Source organism: Priapulus caudatus, unplaced genomic scaffold, assembly GCF_000485595.1.
Source record: "Priapulus caudatus unplaced genomic scaffold, Priapulus_caudatus-5.0.1 Scaffold198, whole genome shotgun sequence".
In the NCBI taxonomy this organism is placed as follows: domain Eukaryota; kingdom Metazoa; phylum Priapulida; class Priapulimorpha; order Priapulimorphida; family Priapulidae; genus Priapulus; species Priapulus caudatus.
In genome coordinates, this window is record NW_014577259.1 from 250,264 (window position 1) to 258,105 (window position 7,842).

At 47.0% G+C, this 7,842-nt stretch overlaps 1 protein-coding gene and 1 long non-coding RNA gene across 2 annotated transcripts in view; both read right to left on the bottom strand.

Annotated features, from left to right (window-relative positions):
• LOC106807165 (metaxin-1-like) overlaps positions 1 to 7,842 on the bottom strand; it is a 97,496-nt gene that overhangs the window by 65,147 nt on the left and 24,507 nt on the right. The window lies entirely within an intron of this gene.
• Positions 1 to 7,842, bottom strand: part of LOC106807180 — a 19,338-nt gene that overhangs the window by 8,983 nt on the left and 2,513 nt on the right. The window contains exon 2 of the long non-coding RNA XR_001393633.1: positions 4,260 to 4,262. This is a non-coding gene — a long non-coding RNA (uncharacterized LOC106807180). The remainder of the gene's footprint in view (positions 1 to 4,259; positions 4,263 to 7,842) is intronic.

A 7,842-nucleotide genomic window follows, 5' to 3' on the forward strand; every position in this document is an offset into this window, starting at 1 on the left:
GATGTTGATACTGCGACGGTGATGTTGATACTGCGATGTCTAGTGCGGTTATGATTTGAATCGTCGAGCGGGAGCCTTTTTATAGGCTACGACACGTGATCGTCGGCGATACGCTGCCGCGCGCTATGCATAAGTTAGACTATCGTTGGGCATAAGTTGTGAACGCCGGCAACACGCTAAGCATTCGTTGGTATAAGTTATCTATAAGTTTTCGAAACGTTCTATATATACGTTACTAATACGTTAAGTATGCGTCCAACTCGTTATGAATACGCTATGTATACGCTCAAAATTGAAAAAAAACATCGATAGTTCAGCGTATGCCAGCGTTTTAGAGAAATTTTGATACGTCCGACATACGCTGGCTAAATCGTCAATGTGTGACAGGGCCATAAGCTGCACTGTCCTACATCACTCATGTGCATGAAGCCAGCCCCCACAGTCTAAATAATACAGCCACGACATGGGTTGCAGGGCGATCTTAAAGCACTGCACAGCTGACGTGAAGAGGCAGTGAATGCGAATTCACTGCTCGCGCGAAGGCATCACATGCATAGTGACACCCAGCAGATACGCGAGTCTCTGTGAATAGAGAGGCATGCAGGCCCGGGCCTGGTTCGCTCAAGGGAGACGGCGATGAAAGAGAAGAAGAACAACAACAACTAAAAGAGGAAGATAGAGTAAAATAACGACCAAGTGGAGGAATAGAGGGGCGGGGGAAGAAGAAGAAGAGAAGGAAGAAAAGGACAAGGAGAAAAGGTGGAGGAGGCAGGGGAAAGGAGGCAGGGGATGAGGAGAAGGGGAGAAGGAAGAAAAGGAGGAGGAGAAGGAGGAGGAGGAGGAGGAGGAGGAGGAGGAGGAGGGGAATGAAACCCAAAGAAGAAGGAGAAGAATAAATCAAAGTGTCAATGACACTGTAGCTCACCTTGGGTGTGATAGAAGAGGGAAGGGGATATATAAAGCAATAGTATATATGGGAGAACTCCCACTATATAGCATATCTCCCATTATATACTATTGATAATAATATATGCATAAGTTTTGATGCGAAAATAATTGTTTCAGATCTGAGTTTGAAATCTTGACGAAAGATGGCGCTACACCTAAATGATCGCCATTTCGGTTTTCGAATATCGCGCAAATAAAAACAATAAAATATTTCAGTCAAATTACTGTAACGAAGAATCTAAAACACAATATTACACGTGTATAGGTATGATTGTAGAGTCGTTGACCAGTTAGACGTAAATAAACGTAAATAAGCGAGGAGGAGAAAATAAACGTAATAGGACGTTGTCATCTCTCCCATAGGAGTACCGTAACAACTGTTTTAGGGCTAACCTTACACATTCACATACCTCTCGTTACGTGGCAACGCCAATCGCTCCCGTCTCCAGTCAGACTCACGAGTGCCATATATTTCACGTGCCGGTATGAATACTCGCATGCAGCGCGCATATTTTATTATATTTTATTATTAAAAGAGACCGAGGCGATGTAGCAAACGGTTGCGATAACTTCAAGGGGAAGCTTGGCCGTTGGTGCGATTTCAAGACAGCTGAAGCCACCTTGATTTCAAGTACGCAACGATCAAACATTCACAAGTAACAATGCTAGGCGTAACCACTCTTATCAAATTTTTCTTAATTTAATTAATTAATTAAATAATTTTAATAAATAAATAAATTCATTCATTCATTCATTCATTTCTCTTAATTTATTCACTCTTATCACTCTTAACCACCCTTCGCTAATCGACGTTTAGGTGCAGTAAGAAGTCCCACGCGTACCCTTACACCCTACACGCTATACGCTTCACACCATAGAAACAGATGCAAGACCATATATATATCACATGCAAATCCAGCTCTGTTAGAACTCCGCCTTTTAAATATGCATCCCGTAGAATTTTCATTGAAAGAATACAGAGATAATAAGCTCAGGACACTGAACAACATAAACATAATTTACAACGACGGAGAGGCGGTGGAAACACTCTCTGTTCTTCAACCTCTATGCCTATACTACCCAATGGCAGTTACGGCTTATGGCTCATCATAATTAGTTAGTGAGTTTAACTTTAGCTCGAACTCTCTGCGGCTCTAGAAATCTTTGAAGTAGCAGTAGTGAAAGCCGGTGATACAACGTTAGCTCGTATGCATGTTAGCAAGAGCTAATAATACCTATTATTAGCTCTTGATGTTAGTGTGCGACATAGGCAATACTGACAATGTGATGGCGGACTATTTTATACGCGCTCACCTGTCGTTGCAAGCTGACCAATATATAGGCCTAGGCCTATGTGCGCACGCAATTACTGTCAAGCACACCGGTCCGAAATGGTTTCCAAACAAGTGACCCCCACTTCGACATGCTACCTTTATTTACTGTAACAACTCGTATTCGTCTATGGACATTTGTCATTATCTACCCCTAAAAATACCTAGCTATATACGTTCGTTATAAACGCTGCTAATTATCGGGCTGTGTTACGCTTCCCTCAAAAAACATCAATGCCCAGGGGCGTGTACAGGGGGGGGGGTCCAGGGGGTCTGGACACCCCCCTGCTCGCGCAGAAAACGCATCTGAGGGGGTTTAATTTCAATTTTTCTGGGGGAGGGCCCAGACCCCCCCTTCGCGTGCTCGCAAGTTTGGGTTACGTCAGACCCCCCCCCCCCTGGTCAAAATCCTGTACACGCCCCTGATGCCGCACGGTACACACGGTTTTATAAACCCCAGATTTAGACTACGAACGCCCAGTAGAATTAGTGTAGTAGTTAGGGTCAGTGACTTGTTGCCTGAGGTCATAAGCCTAGCTAGCCTCGAGTTCCTAGTTGCATTGAGCGCTAGGGTCATGTTGCCTGATCACGTGATATCCGCACCGCGCTATGTAACTTATTAGCAACGTTATATTGAGTTTGCCCAAGGCGATAAACGCAAGATAAGTAAGCTTCCTAGTTGGATTGGAAACTCACTGCAAAAAGACACACTCGGAAACATCACGTAAACATATCAGTTTTTTCCCGCAAGTTTGGATTTGTCTGAAGTAGACACAACCGCACCCACGTGGGATTATAGCAGAGAAAACGGTCAGTATGAAACAGTCACGTACGAAAACTATCGTATGTGCGCAAGACCGCTAGAAATTTTGTAACTGTAACTACCCACGCCATTTTTCGTTGGATGCCTGCCGGGTGAGTTCTTTATATTACAATCTCACAATGTCTGGAAAACGAGTCATGCTGAGAGACGACTGCACACGACGAAGTTTTGATGCGAAAATAAATGTTTCAGATCTGAAAGTCTGAAATCTTGACGAGAGATGCGCTCCCGATCAGCCATTTGGTTTTCGAATATCGCGCAAATAAAAACAATAAAATATTCCAGTCAAAGAACTGTATAAAAGAATCAAACATCAATATTTAGCACTATATAGAAGTATGATGTAAATTGTTAACCAAGCAGAAGCCGGCAGGGTGGGCAACTTTTCAAAAGCGATGGCCGCATCATCGCCCATGAAAACACTCGAAGGGCGCACACCTTTAAAATCAGGCAGGTGGCGCTAAAGATAATAACGTGCGTTTGGCCCACAAGCGCATTTTTCTGGAGCCATAAAATAGCTGAAAAAATGCAAGCGACACCCAGAGACAATAAAACAGTAATCGTATGACACTTGAAAAAGTCAGCCTCGTCAAGCACAACATGTTGACTTTCACAAAAATCTTTTGTTATTTTATTTGCCAGGCTTCCGCGTGCCGCACAGAACCCCGTAGAGGCCATGCGGCCCGCGCCGTAGCTTTGCCCCACCGACTAAGCTTGCTAGACGAAATAAGCTAATAGGAACGTTGTCATCTCTCCCACAGGAGTAACGACGTTTGGCTAGCCCTTACACATCACAACCAAAATTTAACGAAAAGAATTAGATGGCCATTTCATTTTACAAAAAAACGTGAGCGTGCTCGTGTCAACCCCTAACTGGCGTCCTCCAAAAAGGACGTTAAATCTCTCCATAAGGGCCGGACACACTAGAACCGATAAATCGGGCGACTTAAATCGGTGTGCGACTAAATCGCCGTGAAATAGCCTAGTGTCCACCTCAATCGCGCCGATTGAGTCGGCCCAGATTTACGCATAAGATCAAAACGTTTTCGACATTACGCGCGATTTAGTCGCCCCGATTTAATAATGCCCTAAGAGTCCCGGGGACCGCGATAAAATCGCCCGAGTAAATTTCTTAGCCAACAGAGCTGTTCATATACTGACTTAATAGAGATTTCATGTTTTAGTATGTGCATGCCAGAAGAGCGACTGCACGCACGCACGCCGCATGTGTACGTGCACACGCAATGCACACACTCATGCACTGAGCACGTGCTACTGCACACAGTACCACGCACGCATGCACGCAGGTGAACGTAGCACACGCACACGACGCACCGTGTACGTACACACGCACCACGCACAGCACCCCGTGTAACGCTGCACAAACGCACGCACAACACTCATGCACGCACAGAACGTTACCTGCACACACACGACACACACACACGCACGCACGCACGCACGTTACGTGAACACGCACGCACTCACACCGCACGCAGGCACACACGACACGTACTTCACACGCACCACGCACGCAATGTACGCACCGTGTAAGGGCCACGCACGCCAACGCCAAGCACGAACGCACGATGTAACGTACACACGCACGCACGCCACGCAACGCACGTGTACTCTGCACACCACTAGCGCGGCAGCACGTGTACGTCGCACACGCACACATGCAGCACGCAGTATACGGCCACGACAACGCGACGCACACACGCACGGCAGCACGCACGTGTACGATCAAACGCGACGCACAGCACGCGCAGCACGTTATCGTGCATACACGCACCTCCCCACGCATTACCACGTAAGATGCACACGCACCCGCACGCACCACGAACGCCACGTGACGTACACACGCACGCAAGCACCGCACGCACGTGTACTAGCACACGTCACCTCACGCACCGCCCACGCACAGCCGCACGTGTATTACAAACACACGCACGCACGCCACGCACCTGTACGTGCACACGCACACATGCACCTGCACGTGACGCACGCACGCACCGCACGCACGCACGCACGTAACGTCGCACACTCACACACGCACGCACACACGCACGCACCTTTACATACAACACGCACAGCACGCATGAATGCACGCAAGGTTACGTGGCATCACGCACTGCACCGCACGCACGCAACGTCTACGTGCACATGCCATGCACGACTAGTCGATTCACGCGGCGATTCTAATCGCCCGATTTAGTCGCCGCGATTTAATCGCCTAAGTGTGGCCACTCAACCGCGCGATAGCGAAACGGGCATTTAGTCACCCGATTTAATCGCCTAGTGTGTCCGCCGTATAGCCATAGGAGTAACAACCGTATTCATGAAAACAATGTGGTCAAACGGTTCTGATTACGTGACGACGTAGGCCAGACACTGAAATGCATAGGAAATTGCCCAAGACTAACCTACATTTGCATAATTTAAAAAAACAATTGCCGGCAGAGCGACAGCGCTCATCTGACGCAGTGTTCTGATGCTAAACTCGACAAACGAACAGAGCACCCTCCCATCGCCTCTGCGTTCGCGTTCTCCCTCGTGTCTCTCAGATCTTTTCTCTTTGCGCTCTCTTCTCTTGCTCTCTCTTCCTTCGCGCTTCCTCTCTCTCTCCTCTCTCTCTCACTCTCTCCCTCGCTCGATTAGCACTCTCTCTCTCTCTTTTCTCTCCCTCTCTCTCTATCCTCTCTCTCTCTCATTGCCTTCTCTTCCTTCACAGCTCTCTCTCCCTCTCTCTCCTCTCAGCGGCTCGCTCACATTACTCTCCCTCTTGTCTCTCTCTGCTGCTTTGTCTTTCGCTCTTCTCTGACTCCGCCCCTCTCCTCTCTCTCTCTTGCTCGCTCATCGTATCTCTCTCATTTCCGTCTCACTCTGTCGCGGGCGCCTCTCTGCTCTCTCTCTTTTCTCTCTTTCTCTCGCTCTCGGCTATCCTATCACTCTCCTCTCTTCCTCTCTTCCTCTCTCTCTCTCCTCTCTCTCTCTCTCTCTCTCTCTCTCTCTCTCATTCGCCCCTCGCTCTCTCCACACACCTCTCTCTCCTCTCTCTCTCCTCTCTCATTCTCCTCTCCTCCTCCTCTCTCTTCCTCCTCTCCTCGCGCTCATCTCTTCCAAACTCTCTTCCCTGCGCTCCTCGCTCCCCTCTCTCAATTTCATCTCTTCTCGAGCGAGCGCTGCCGACAGGCTGTACGACTGATGTCTAACATAGTCCATCAGCCAGGGTTGGTCGGTATCACCAATCGGGGGGGAGAATGACTAAAAGGATTTTTGAAGGCTGGACCCCTACTAGAGTTAGAAATAGATGTATAGCATGGGGGGTGCCAGCTTATGTGAGATCATCCACCTTCCAAAAATGCCGCAAAACACTCATTTAGTATATATCATCGTTCTATGGCACAGACAGTGATTTTGGTGTCTATGACCAGGTATTATGAGTCGTAGATTTCATTTCTGTCTTTACCTAAAACATTGAACACACATTTGATAAAAATAAATCCAAGATGGCCGCCAAAATGCAAGACGGCCACCAAAATTGCTGTTTTCAAGCTCGTATAGCAGTTAGGACAGTAATTTGTGTCTATTATTTCAACTAGTCAAAGATTCTTCATTCACCTAAATATAGTTATCTGGTGGAGTTAAACTTCTGAAAGATTCAACAAAGAAGAATATCCACAGAAGACTGCAATCCGAGCTTGGAGGTTCCATGGAAATATTTCCCGATGACAAGGGAAAGTTGTTGTTGGTTCCCTTCTGTGTATCATTAAAAGATGTTGTCTTGGAAAATCAAACTCTACACAGGGAGCTCAAGCTTTGGAAGGCCAAGTCTACAGATGTCAACAAGATCATAGATCAGACTTCATCACATATCCGAACGGCCATCAAACAGAACATGATATCCACACCATGGCCATACCATCCGTTTGATGTAGCTACTCATATCGCCATACCAAATCAACTAGAGCGATTTCTTGTCGGGCTCCTCACTGGAGAATCTAGTACTACGAATACATCCCACAGGACTGCTATTCTAGTTGAGTCATTTAGCCAGGACATGATATACGCTGACACGTGGGCAGTATAAACCACCAAAAGATTTCCTGCTTCCTTATGCGGTGAAAGCACTCACTGGAAACATTGAGGTCATTCGGACACTGAACAAGTTTGGACATGGAGTGTCTTATGACCAGCTAGAAGAGAATGATACTGCTCTCTGTCTCCAGAAGTTAGCAATGGGCTTCAACCAGAGAGCTGTTCTACCAGTCTCCATCAAACCCTATGCCTTCACAAATCTTGCATGGGACAATATAGACAGACTGGAGGAGACACTTACTGGAAATGGTACATCACATCGAGTCAACGGAATAGCGGTCCAGCCTAAGGTCTATGGACCTCATCCACCTACGACAGAACTTCCTAGCATTGATAAACTGAAACAAAGATCAGTCAATATTGAACACGAAGATCTGGAAGTCTATGTAGCTAGCGCACGTGTAGGTCCACAGCCTCTACCAACCAGTGAGAACCACATCCAGGAAGCACAAGAGTCTGCTCAAGTCGCCTGTAACAAGAACCTGGTATGGATCCTAGCAAGACAAACAACATCAGAGAGTCAGACAATCCCAAGTTGGACTGGGTTTAATATCAAAACCAGGGACCAAGAATCAATCTCAGAAGATGTTGTTGGATACCTGCCCACAGTCAATGCACCAGCTACAGAGTTGACTACAG